Here is a 13,257-nt window from a genome sequence, read left to right as displayed (position 1 = left end):
GCAAATTGAGTATTGGGATGAACCCAAAGTGTGCTGTACTGTCCTGTTAGCTGACCCTGCTAGGACACGTTCACAGCAAACCCTCTCAATCACAGATAGACAAACTAACAGGCTTGAGCTGGCCGACCCCTCTCCACAGACCAAACTTTATCATAAGTCGTATTTAATGGGAAAACCAATGACAAGCTCAAGGAGAAGCCGTGGTCCCAACGAAAAACAATTTATGGTCCCAAAGAACAAATGAGAGAGAGTAATAAAAGACATCACAGAAGAAAGACTAAAAGTGTTGGCAGGGACCAGATATCATTTGAAATAGTTACTGAGTGTTGTATTTCTGTCAGGAAATACTCAGGACAACCTTGAGCAGAGGGGCTAAGGCTAGCTGGAGTTCTGAAGTGTGGGACTGGCAGGTTTAGAATAAGAATACGCTCTCTGGTTTTGTCAAACGAATGCTGAATATAGGAGCCCTTGTAGCTGACATTGACAGAATGGTGTGTGATGGTTTAGGAAGTTTGTAAAGCCTCTATCAGTGTTAACCCCACATCAGTGTTCCAATCAATCCAATTAAAGGTGTAATTTGCACAAATTCAGACAAAACTTTTTTTAATAGAAAATAGCTTATGCAATTGTTTTTCCAATGATACAAAAGTGCTTATCCTTGAAATGGCATTGTCAGCCAGCCAGAAAGTGGAATTAAAGTGAGTTTGTAAGGGCACAATAGTAAGAACATTACGTTTGTAAACATACACAAAGAAAATAGAAAAGGGTCTTAAATCAATTCGTAAATTTTGAACATTCTGATTATTTGTTTATTTGTTTATAATTGAATATTGATAGTTGTGAGTAAGTATTGAAAACCAAAGCTGCCCCCAATTAGTCTGAGTACAGTTACTGTAATGTGTGTGAACACCTGACCAAAAACTGGTTACAGCATCCAGTTAGTCAAAGGTCATTGACCAGGAGTCTAGCTGCATCATCATCTGCATGAGAGCAGTGCAGAATGGCGGCTATTAGCTAGCCACACACAGGGACAATCATGAACTAACATGCAAGCACAAGTTGACAGGAATGTATGTGTTTTTTGGCCGGTAAATTTAACACTAATACAGTTTTTGTTGTTTAAAAAGAATCTGAGGATACTAAAGACCTTTAGGAAGATACTTTAGAATGTTTTACACTTACCCCCTTAATTTGTAGACACGTCAAAACTGCACTGAATCAAAACAGGCCCAGGTCAGGCAGACATAGGTGAGCTGGAACACTGAGGCCCTGTTAAGTGCTGGCATTAACCTGCGTCTTTTGTGATCTGATCACAAGTGGACAGCTATAAGTAGTCAGTTTACAGCTGTAATCAGAGTGTGTCTCCACATGCGTCTTGACTGAAAACTTGCGATGGGATCTCTCTTCCCCGCTCTATTTGAAAATAAACAACTACGTCAGGAAATTTGAGTTCCAACAACAGCAGTCACTGAAAACCGCAGAGGTGTATCTTTTGTCATATCTCACAGATGCTTTATTCTACCATTCTAATGTTTCATGACTTTGTTAATCAATTTATTCCTAATGACTTCATATCATTGTTTTCTGTTTCTGTTTTAATTTTTGCTTTTTAAATAATATAATATAATATGATGCAATTCAAAAACAAATAATTGCAGTTTTTTTAAGTTTTAGATCTGAATGCATCCTCAATGCGTCTTGGGTGCATTCACACATGTACTTAGAGCTGTGGGGTCAAGTCTAGAATTTAGAAATATTTAAAAATGGCCAAACTGAGGACAGCGTTACTCCAGATGATTTTACTGTTGAACTTGAAATCTGTGAGTGAAAACATTATTCACTGTTAGGTCCTGCCCTATTCTGTCTGTTTGATTTAAATATTCATTGGAGTTGCTGCTGCTACGCCATCCCTGTGTCTCCTAAATCAGAAACTGTACATGAAGCATGATATATGTATCACTCCTGCTGCTGTGTGATGACTACAGGTGTTTAATCAACTGCACAGAAACTCTCTCATCAAACAGTATTCAGTGCTCAGTATTGAGTTTTCTGTAAATCCTGGGTCACCAGATTACACTCATATGGATGATATTATTGGTAAGAATCTTTCTTAATCACATTCAAAATCTTATTTGTATTAACATAACATTCTGCAGTAGATAAAAACGTGTAGCAAACTTGTAGAAAAACTTGTGATTTTGGAGAGGTCTGTGTGCGTGAGCCTCCAACAACTAAAGCCAGGAAAATTGTCCTGCATCTGCAATAGGAGGTGGTCTCAGCAGGTTAATGCAATTTCATGCCAAAATGAGCACCAAAATTGCACTGCGCCGCCTAATCAGCATAAACAGAGCCTAAGCTGTGCTTCTCCTTCCACTTCGGTGCAAACACTTCAGTTTAGTGCCAGGAAATTACCAAACAGGCGCAGATTCAAAAAGGCACCCAGGGAAAAACTTCAGAAAAATCCAATTGACGTTTGTAACTATGATTAATAACTAAACATACAGCCTTATATCAGAGCCATTCTTAATACTATGGTGTATGGTTTTCTCAAATGTTTAGATAAGGATGGGAGTTTTTTGAAAAATCTAGTATTGATATACATCTAGATCTAATATTATTTATTATGTATTTTATGTTTTTAGCGACCTTTAAACAATTTAGCATGAGCCAGAGGCTACACGTCCAGTGTCTGTAATCAAAAGGGTTTCAATTTCTCACAGCAACGACTGTTGTGGAGATGACTTGTCGGGTTCAGTGAAACTCCAGAAACAGGCTCAAAAGAAATGCTGAATGAATTGTAGTGTGTCAGAGACGCTTGAGGAACAGATGATGTCATGGACTCTATTCAGAGAGAAACGTTGCACTTCTACGTCTATCTGACAACATGTTATCGGTTAATCAGCAGATTCAGATTTTACACACAGAATTATGTGATCAAGAAATTAATTATGATGCATTTTTATATATTCAACTATCCTGCAGTTTATGAAGCAGTTGAAATGATCTCAACATTGAAGACTTTGGACTTTAAGTAAGAGTATTTTCAGTGTGGTATTAAAATTTTGGCAACACTTTCTATGACGACCAAATCTATAGAGCAGGCCAAGGACCCCCAAACTGGTGTAGCATGGAGCAGGGAAACCCTGCTTCAAACGAAGGGGGATGTGAATGTGCAAAGAATTATTTTTTGTTTTTTTTCCAAAAAAAAATATTTTGCTTTATCTACAAACAATTGTGCGACCCCCCTGCAGTACCTCCGCGGACCCCCTGTTGAAGACCTATGCTATAGAGCAGGGGTGTCCAAACTACGGCCTGCGGGCCAACTGCACCCGTGGTCCATTTTTAATTGGCCTGCAGCAATATCTAAAAGTATAATGGAATAAGGCCCAGATAGAAACTTGCGCTTGAATGTATTGTACTTCTTAGTTCTAACACAGAAACACAGTTTTGACTTGTCAGCTAACTTAAAACATCAAGTGTCAGATAAAGCTTGTGCTTTAGATTTTTACTCGATTGCATGTGATGAGAGCACAGATGCGACAGACACCGTATTGCGGGGAGTTAATGATAACTTTTGCATTACAGAAGAGCTGCTTGGTCTTACGAGTCTAAAGGGCACAACATAATTAGAGCACAAGGACTTTACCACAAAGAATTTCAAGCTTTACTATCTGATGTCGATGCTGAATACGGGAACATACTCCACCATTCTGATGTGCGTTTACTGGTCATCTCAACACTACACAAGAGCCTACTGCGCACATGAAAGCATTCTGTGTGAAGCTCAATCTCTTTGAGACACAACTATGCAACTTCAATGTTGCGCACTTCCCCATGCTGTCCGAAATCAAATGTGCTTTTCCAACAGCCAACTTTTCTGATAACAAGGGGAAATATATGTCTGTGATCACCTCTCTCATGACAGAATTCAGTCAGCACTTCCAAGATTTTTCTATCATTGAGAAATAAATCGAGCTGATCAATGCAGAAGAAGTTTAAGAGAGTCTGCAACTAGCACTTATATATAATAATTATATACGATAATTCCCTGAAGAATCAACATCAGCTTCTCTCCCTCCCCGACTTCTACTGGAGCTTGGAAAAGTTTCCTCTGATGAGACGCTACGCACAAAGAATGATGAGTCTGTTCAGCTCATATGTGAGCAAACATTTTCTCTGTTAACAAAAGCAGATTGAGAACCAAAATGACTGACAGCATCTCTGTGATATTATTCGTATCTCAAACACCAAACTTACTCCTGACCTGCAGCGTCCTTCAGTCCAAAGCGCAGCATCACTGCTCCCTGAATCGCTGTTCCCATTATAGGAGAGTTAAAACATTTATTACACAGTATTTATGTAAGGTCAATTTTTCAATAAATTCAGTAAATTAAAGTTGATAACATTTTCTAACTAACGTTAGTTTATTTGTTAACAATAACTTTGCCCAATAACGTATTTGTTTAACAAGCTTGAGATACCCCCCCCACCCCCCCACCCCCTTATATAGGGCTGTGAAGGGGATTACCATCCTGACTAAGAAGCAATCTGAAGCTCCTGTTTTGAGAATGAGCTGCAAACCCTTATTGTAACAAATTAAATGAAACCTCATTAATAGAAAGCTGTGATGGAGGCTGTGATGGAATATTTATATTGTGCTTTAGTGGGGCATACAATATTTAGAAACAAATTGCAATCAATCAAATAACCACAACTAATTACCACAAGGTGGAGATGATACTGCATTCACATAGATGCATCCAAACAAATATAAGCATATACATGTGTGAGACTCCTATTGCATCTGAACTCTTCCAGCAGCACTAATGATCTGCTGCCTGCATGGAAGATCAAATTCTCATCAGCTCTCGGGAGCATCGTTAATCATACTTCCCATGAATTACAAAGCACCACTGGACCCAAAATAAATATTTCTACCCCCATTTTTATCAGTCACCTGTGCTTTGAAATTAAAGCTTTTAATATAGCTCTATATAACAGGCTGTGGAACTGCCTGTCAAACATGAACATACTGTATGTGCTGAGGTGGAGGTAATTTTCCTGGACCAGGTCTTCAGAGAGATCAGGGGTTTGGAGAGTTACACATGTCAGCACCCCATGAGTCCATCACAAAGAGGAGAACCTGATTACTTTTGAGATATGTAAGGGGTGAATAGCGCCCTTTTGGACCTATACTATCCGTCTTCCCTTCACACAGAATTGCTTGGCACACGGTATACACGGTACAAACAAAACTACCCAAAGCATACAGGGCGGCTGTGGCTCCGGAGGTAGAGTGCTCATCCACCGGTCAGAGGGTTGGTGGTTCTCGATGGCAACAGTGTGTGAGTGTGTGTGAATTATCCCTACTGACAAACAGATGTGCACCTTGTGTGGTCTGTATGAATGTGTGCTAATGGGTGAATGCTGACATGTGTCGTAAAGGGCTTTGAGTGATCGCAAAGATTGGAAAAGCGCTGTATAAAAGCAGACCATTTACCCAGTCTATTGTTCCTATTACAGTTGTATTACACTTGGGACCATAAAATAGTTTAAAATAACATGATTGATGCCTCCCCGCGGTGGAGAGGTTTGTGTCTCCCTATGAACCTGAGACCTGTGTTGTCTGGAGCCTGGTGCTGCTGGTAGGGTCTCCCAAGGCAAACTGGTCTCAGGCGAGGGGCCAGACTAAGTATGGTTCAAAACAACTTCATGAAACAGAGGGAAAGAGAAGGAGAGACCCTGCCCGGAGGAAGCCCGGGGCCCCCGTCTGGAGCCAGGCCCAGAGGGAGGCCCCGATAGCAAGCGCCTGGTGGCACGGAGCCCGGTCGGGCACAGCCCGAAGAAGCTACGTGGTGCCTCCCATCCATCCATCCTGTGGGCCCACCACTCATGGAAAAAACTCCTGGGGTCGGTGCGCTGTCACACGGGTGGCAGTGATGGTCAGGGACCTCGACGGACCAGACCCGAGCAGCAGAGGCTGGCTCTGGGGACGTGGAAAGTCACCTCTCTCTCTCTGCGGGAGGTGGAGCGCTACCAGTTGGATCTGGTGGGGCTTACCTCTAAGCACAGTCTTGGCTCTGGAACTGTACTCCTGGATAGGGGTTGGACTGAGCGCTGAAAGACACGAGATTGTGGGTACAAGCGGCCAAAATGGGTTTTCTCAGGCCGGTGGCTGGCGTCTCCCTTAGAGATAGGGTGAGAAGCTCAGCCATCCGGGAGAGACTCGAAGTAGAGCCGCTGCTCCTTTGCGTTGAAAGGAGCCAGTTGAGGTGGTTTGGGCATCTAGTAAGGATGCCACCTGGATGCCTCCCTAGGGAGGTGTTCCAGGCACGTCCAGCTGGGAAGAGACACCGGGGAAGACCCAGGAAGAGACCCCGGGGAAGACCCAGGACTCAGTGGAGAGATTATATCTCCTCACTGGCCTGGAAATGTCTCGGGATCCCCCAGTCGGAACAGGCGGAAGTGGCCCGGAGAAGGGAAGTTTGGGGTTCCTTACTGGAGCTGCTGCCCCCGCGACCCGACCCCGGATAAGCGCTAGACGATGGATGGATGGACAATGGATGATTGATGCAATGTCGCAGTCAGTTCTTGTCCTAACCCTTGTTTATGAGAGTTTATTTACCATGATCTTTTGCCATTGTATATAATTGTTGGTTTGGGTCTTTTCCTGGGATATGTTGATAAGAAGAAAGAATGTAAATATCATCAGCCGTATCCTTCAGGTTATAACTAAGTTAATGAATGTGAAATATACTTCCTGCAGAGGACCAAATGTTGTCAATGCACATAAATTGTTAATGCAAAATAGCTGCGTACAAATACATCATTCATAGGAGGACACATCACAAGTTGTCACAGCTGTAGAAGGTGGCAAATAAATGTGAATGTGTTCCACAATTGTGAATGAACCTTACAATTCTTAAGCTTTGAGGATTAAAAAGGATGAGGTTTTCAAAGGGATAACAAACAGGAATACCCTCACCCACACCCGCACCCACACACACACACACACACAGACCTTTCCATTTCCACAGACCTCTACTTCCCCTCCCAGCTCTTCAGATCAGCAAGGATGTGAAGTCAAGTGTGGGGAGGGGAAGCTGAAACGTTGCTTTGGAACACCACACTTGACAGACCACTGCCTGGGGCTACAAAGCACTTGGCAGCCTTCTCCCTTCCCCATTCTTCCTTCGCCCTTCTTCCTCCATCTCTTCCTCAAATTCTAATCTCAAACCCTCTTTACCCTCCATCCCTGTATCAAAGCCTGCCCTCTACCTTCAACCCAGGAGAAGGAGCCCTGCCTTCCATTTGAACCACAACCTTCTGCAAGGATGACTTAGTGGAAAAGGAAGGTAGGAAGAGGAGGGGGGGGGTGGAGGCTGAGGGGTGGGTGGGTGTTACGTGTGAAACTTCACTGTCTGTTTTAATATTCCCAGCAGAGAGAGAAACAGACAGAAAATCAATTGCTTCATTTTTTTCTCTGATATGAAAGAGTTAGACAGAGGGCTGAGCATCAAGTCTCTCCCTCAAAGCTTTCTCTTTCTCCCTCTGCCACCTTGAAAATCATCTTGTCTCTCATCTCTAAGTCATTGAGACAGAAAATGTGTGTCTGAGCGAACAACCAGGTGAAGAATGAGAATGCAGGGTGAGAGGAGCATTCTGCTGTACATTTTTCTTTTCAAGCATGACAAGTATTATATCATACAGCAAGTTCCTCCTTGTGTTTGGCAAGAGCTCAGTTGGTGGGAATTTGGCTCAGGAACCAATTGGTCACTGGTTCAAGTCCCTGAACAGACTGAATATAGAGCAGGGGTGCCCACACTTTTTCGGCTTATGACCTACTTTCAAAATGAGCAGGTCAAAATGATCTACCTGTGTTAAAAAATGGTAAATATATGTATTTATATATCTACTGAATATACTTTAAATATACAATATATGTTGGTGTACCTTGCTACACTGCATGAACCCTTATGGCACAATACAATTCAATACATTTCTGGTTCTGAATAGAGTCAGACAGGTTTGCATAGTCTGGACAGTAACTGCAGGTAGCCAGCCTTCAGGCTTCCAGATGATCATCAGTCATGGAGGATCGGTACTTGGACTTGATCATCTTCATGTGGGAAAAGGCTCACTCGCATAAATAAGTAGAGCCAAATAATTCAGTCAAGGAGGGAGCATATTTCCTCATGTTTGGTACTTTTCCTCAGTGAGTAAGTTCCAAAACTGTCCATGAGCCCTGGACTTCAGCTGATTGTCAGCCTGTCAGCATCTCATCCTCCACTACAGATAAGTTCAGGTGAAACAGTTTGGCCATTTTTGATGCAAGTGAATCAACTTCAATATCTTCTCTAAATGGGTAGCACGTAAATGTAACAATTGGCTCGAGTAAAGCAAAGTCTTGATTTTCCATCTGCTCTGTGTAGAGCTCTGTGTCAGGTTGCGCACACGCATCTCTTGGGTGATGCCAGGTTTTGAAAGTTCCCCAAACCATGGCGCTGCAGCTTTGAGGACAGAAGTTGTATTTTCCGTTTGAAAGCATTAACTGAGCTGATCATGTTGACCACGGCTTTGTCTTTTCCTTGCAGCTCTAAATTAAGCTCATTCAACATGTTGGTCAGATCAGTAAAAATGCCAAGTCCATCAGCCACTAAGTTGCTTGTTTTCTGCATTTTTATTGACAAGGAGAAACTCCCTTACCTCCGGACAGAGCTCTCAAAATCTCTATATGATATATGATATGATAGGCTATCATCTAACAGTTTTTAGATGATAGGCTATCATCTAAAAACTATTTATATATATAAAAAAAATTGTAACGGTGCGTATTCTACCCGCATGACACCTTTTGGGCACCCCTGGTATAAATCAAATCAAAGTTCAAATCAAATTTATTTGTATAGCCCAATATCACAAATTATACATTTGTCTCAGTGTGCTTTGCAGACTGTACAGGTTACGACACCCTCTGTCCTTAGACACTCGCATCGCACAAGGAAAAACTTCTTAAAAGAAACCCCATAATTAAAGGGGGAAAAATGGAAGAAACCTCAGGGAGAGCAACTGAGGAGGGATCCCTCTCCCAGGACAGACAGACGTGCAATAAATGTTGTGTGTACAGGATAAACAACATAGTACAAATACAACATTTGACAGAAATGATGAAAAAGAGAAAGTTTGTATGAATTTTTTTCTGTTTTTCCGTTTTGTTTTTAAACAAAACAACGATTCCGCTAGTTTGTTTTTACGTTCTCGTTTAAAAAAAGATCAACTAAAAAACAACACAGTTTTTTGTTTTTTCAGATTCGGTTTTGAAATGGAAAAATCAAAGAACGAACGATACACGGATTTAACAAAATCATCCGTTTCTGTCTCTGTATTCTGATAGAAGACTAGAAGTAATGTTGTATTTTCTAACCTTATATCCGTTGGTAATGCAAGTTTTGAGCCCTCAAAGCATTACATTTATTTAATATTGGCATATAATTAATTATGAAATAATATTTCCACATCCTCATACTTTAAACAATTAAACTATCACTACCATCACCCCGTTTAACTGAAGCACATTGAACAATCAGAAACCAATGAAACCTATGGCTGATACATATGACACAGTTTAAACGGATGAATATTGACTGAATACAAGGTCAAACGGCGGGTTTTTCAATATTGCGACTTGGTTTTTAAATGCAATTCACACATAAAGCTTTTTTTCCCAAATAATAAAGGTCAAATAAATCTATTCTCATCACATAATTCTTGCCTTAGATGTATGAGTGTGAACATTATGTGGAATGCACAATCAAGGCAGAATTCTATTTCCCTATTTTTACATATTTTGCTATTGCAAAAATGTTGACTGAGGAGAAGAAGAATATCTGAACAAAAGATCCTGGCATCTCAGAAACGGGCTCTGTGATGTAGTTACGTAAAGCACTGCACACTGACATTGCAGGAGTCCAACTGTCCTTTAACTGATAAAACGAGGAGACACTGCTGGCTTTGGGTCGTCTGGATGGAGTCTGATTGCCTGACCGTCTCTGGTCCAATCCACTATCAGGATTCGTGGTGCTACTCAGGGTTCACTTGCGCAGACCCATGCACATACTGACACACCCCCTCACACACGGTTAGAGAGAGGCTCTGTCACACTCTGATGCATAACCGCCCCACAGAAATATTACCTAAAGCAGATTTGCACTCATACTCACTTGGGGTGCACAGTAAAATATTTACATATGCTTGAAAATTCCCACGTGCACGTTACAGTCATGCACATCCATGTGCATCCGTTAACATTCCTCTACAAACACACACTCATACAGTTAATGAAAAGCAGGATTCCTGGGAGTGTCTGGCAAGAGTTTGATCTTCCTTTCAGATCAATGTCAGTAGATTGCAGGGAAGCCGTGAGGCTCACATCTCCACTCAATAGTAAGACTAGACCAAGCGGTGTGTGTGTGTGTGTGCGTGTGCGTGTGCGTGTGCATGTGCGTGTGTGTGTGTGTGTGTGTGTGTGTGACAGAAAGAGAAGAGAGAGAAGCAGAGCAAGAAAGAAACCTGTTAAACAGTGTGTTATGGCCATATCAAAATCTGCTTAACTCAGGTTTGGACCTGCAACCTGAGATCTTGGACACAAAGTCTAATGTCTACACAATTATAACTACAAAATACCATGTAAAAAATACAAAAACAAAGTTAATATGCATGCTATCACAAAGAAGAAGGGAAGATTGGGGTTCCTTACTGGAGCTACTGCCCCCGCGACCCGATCCCGGATAAGCGGTAGACGATGGATGGATGGATGGATGGATGGATGGATGGATGGATGGATCACAAAATAAATAGAATTTTGTAGTACAGGAGTCAGAATAACAATGTGGAATTGTCAGTTGTGAATACATAAATAGTTTAGTCTAATAGCTATCAATACACCTAGTGAAATGTGACAAACTAATATTGAAACAGATTCTATGCTCGAATTATTTGTTTCTTCCAAAAAAAACTTGCCAGGGTGCTGATTCTGGACTGTTAGTGCATGCCAACCTTTGCTGGCTGGTGTTGACTGATAATTTAACAAATGTGCTTTATCATTGTTTTATCAGGTAACCTGAGTCTATACATCCTGTTGGTCCAGGTCCTTTTTGCTGAGTCTTGGAGCCAACACCAAGGAACCAACATTCCAGTCAGTCAGTCTGCCTCTCCATGCTGCCTAACATTGACTTTGTTCTTTATTTCTGTCCTCTCTTTTGTTTTTTCAATTTTTGCTTCTGCTATAATAATATAAGGTTTTTATAAAACAAAATTAATATTCTCTGCAATTGGGTTCTATTCAGTAAATTTAAAAGTGCTAGTAAAAATGTAGGTTAGTTTAACCTTTACTGTCGGCCATGCAGGTGATGAGACCAGTAAGTGGTATAGTTTAGGAAGAGGTCACAACAATGTGACCGGCCAAATGTCAACGTGAGACTAAATTGATCCGTCCAGAAAGTGGCATTCAAGCAGCAATGGTTTGATCTAAAGACTGTGACACACCAAGGGTCAGTACGGGGGTACGTGACCCACTCTGAGCCTCTCTCACTCTCTCTCTCTCTCTTACACACACGCACACGCACACGCACAAGCACACACAGCTGTCAGCCATGTCCCCCCCTTACACTGCAGTGTGTTTTAGCTACTGCTTGTAAATGAACTGAGATTTAACCATGCGTTGGCCCCTCATCAATCTGGCTGGCCTGGCTGCTCCCACATGATTCATGGACATACATCTTTACAGGACCTCCACAACTGCCACACTCTATGACTGAGGACTATCGATCACACAGACACACTTGTTCACACACCCAAATCCCCTTTTCACACAGTGTCATGTTAATAGCTGCGCTCCATTTTACAACACAGCTCTGAGTGAATGGGAAGCAGTCCTTATTTGTGCATACAGAAGCAGCTATAACATAAAGTTGTTATTATGGCCATTGGTTTTGGTCATCTTCAAATCTAGTTGTTTTACATTTGCCTATGGTGCCCTGTGATAGCTGTTTCTATAAATTAACCAAAAGCTACATAATTTCCGTTCCACGCCAATGACCAGTAGCAGGTAGCACATGGGCAATTATAATGATGATCTGTCGTACTTTGCCATTGCTGCCTGCTGTTACAGTTCATTATGGGATTTTTATTTTTTATTCTAAATATATTGTAAAATATATTTGCATGTAATGTTTAATCTTTCTGAAAATAAAATTACAAAAAATATATTTAGTGGTCCAGGCCCCACCCCTTGGGCAACACCACATCTCAGATTTAGCCCCACCTTCTTTATAGCAGACGACACTGGCTGCTTTTTGATCCCATCTATTTTATTTTTGTTTTTTTCAGCCATGCCCTTTGTGACTAACAGATTATGCCCCTTCAATACACATTACCCTTTTTTTCAATTTTTCAATTTTCTATAAAGTATTTCATTATTGTAATTATTTTTTGCCCATTAATAAATGGGATTACTTTTGTCATTAATAATAACCTGTAAGAACAATTGTACAAAATGTGGGTGTGCTTTCAGTTGCAAACAAGCATGGCATTCTCAGCCACTGGTACTCAGACTCAATTTGCTGATTGTGTGATATGATTGACAGCTCCAAAGGCCTGTTAGGACACTGAATGTGTAACATTCAAAGAGGATTAAAAAAGGCACACACGCTCACAGGTGGAAATTCCGAATCTTGCGTGTGCACCGGGGCACGCATCCTCTCTGGGCCATGATCCTTATAGTTCTGTGTACACTGTTGTGTGTTTTAATGAACACCCAACATGTAGATGCTGCTTAAAGAATAATTCCTGTAAATATAGAGAAATACTGTAGTTTTTACAAAAACGCTCTTGTATAGAGACTTTTTGCATATTTGCACTGGTGGACATAACCAGTCAACATACCAATGCCACGCTCCCTCACAACTTGTGACATGTGTGGCATTGTGTTGTGTGATAAAAGTGCACATTTGGCCTTTTATTGTGACCAGCCCAAGGCACACCTATGTAATAATCATACTGTTTAATAGGCATCTTGATTGTTATTTGGATAGATTATCTAACAGGCCAACATTTTAGAGAACTAAGCCATTTGTGTGCAAATGAAAAGTCTTAGATATTAAATTTCAACGCAGGAAAAATGGGAGTAAAAACATAAGTGCTGTATAGTGTTGTGTTGGGTCTGCATAGGGAAATCAAGAAACACAGGTTCCTTAAACC

Source organism: Cottoperca gobio, chromosome 19 (genome assembly GCF_900634415.1).
Source record: "Cottoperca gobio chromosome 19, fCotGob3.1, whole genome shotgun sequence".
Lineage (NCBI taxonomy): Eukaryota > Metazoa > Chordata > Actinopteri > Perciformes > Bovichtidae > Cottoperca > Cottoperca gobio.
This window is presented reverse-complemented; position numbering follows the sequence as displayed.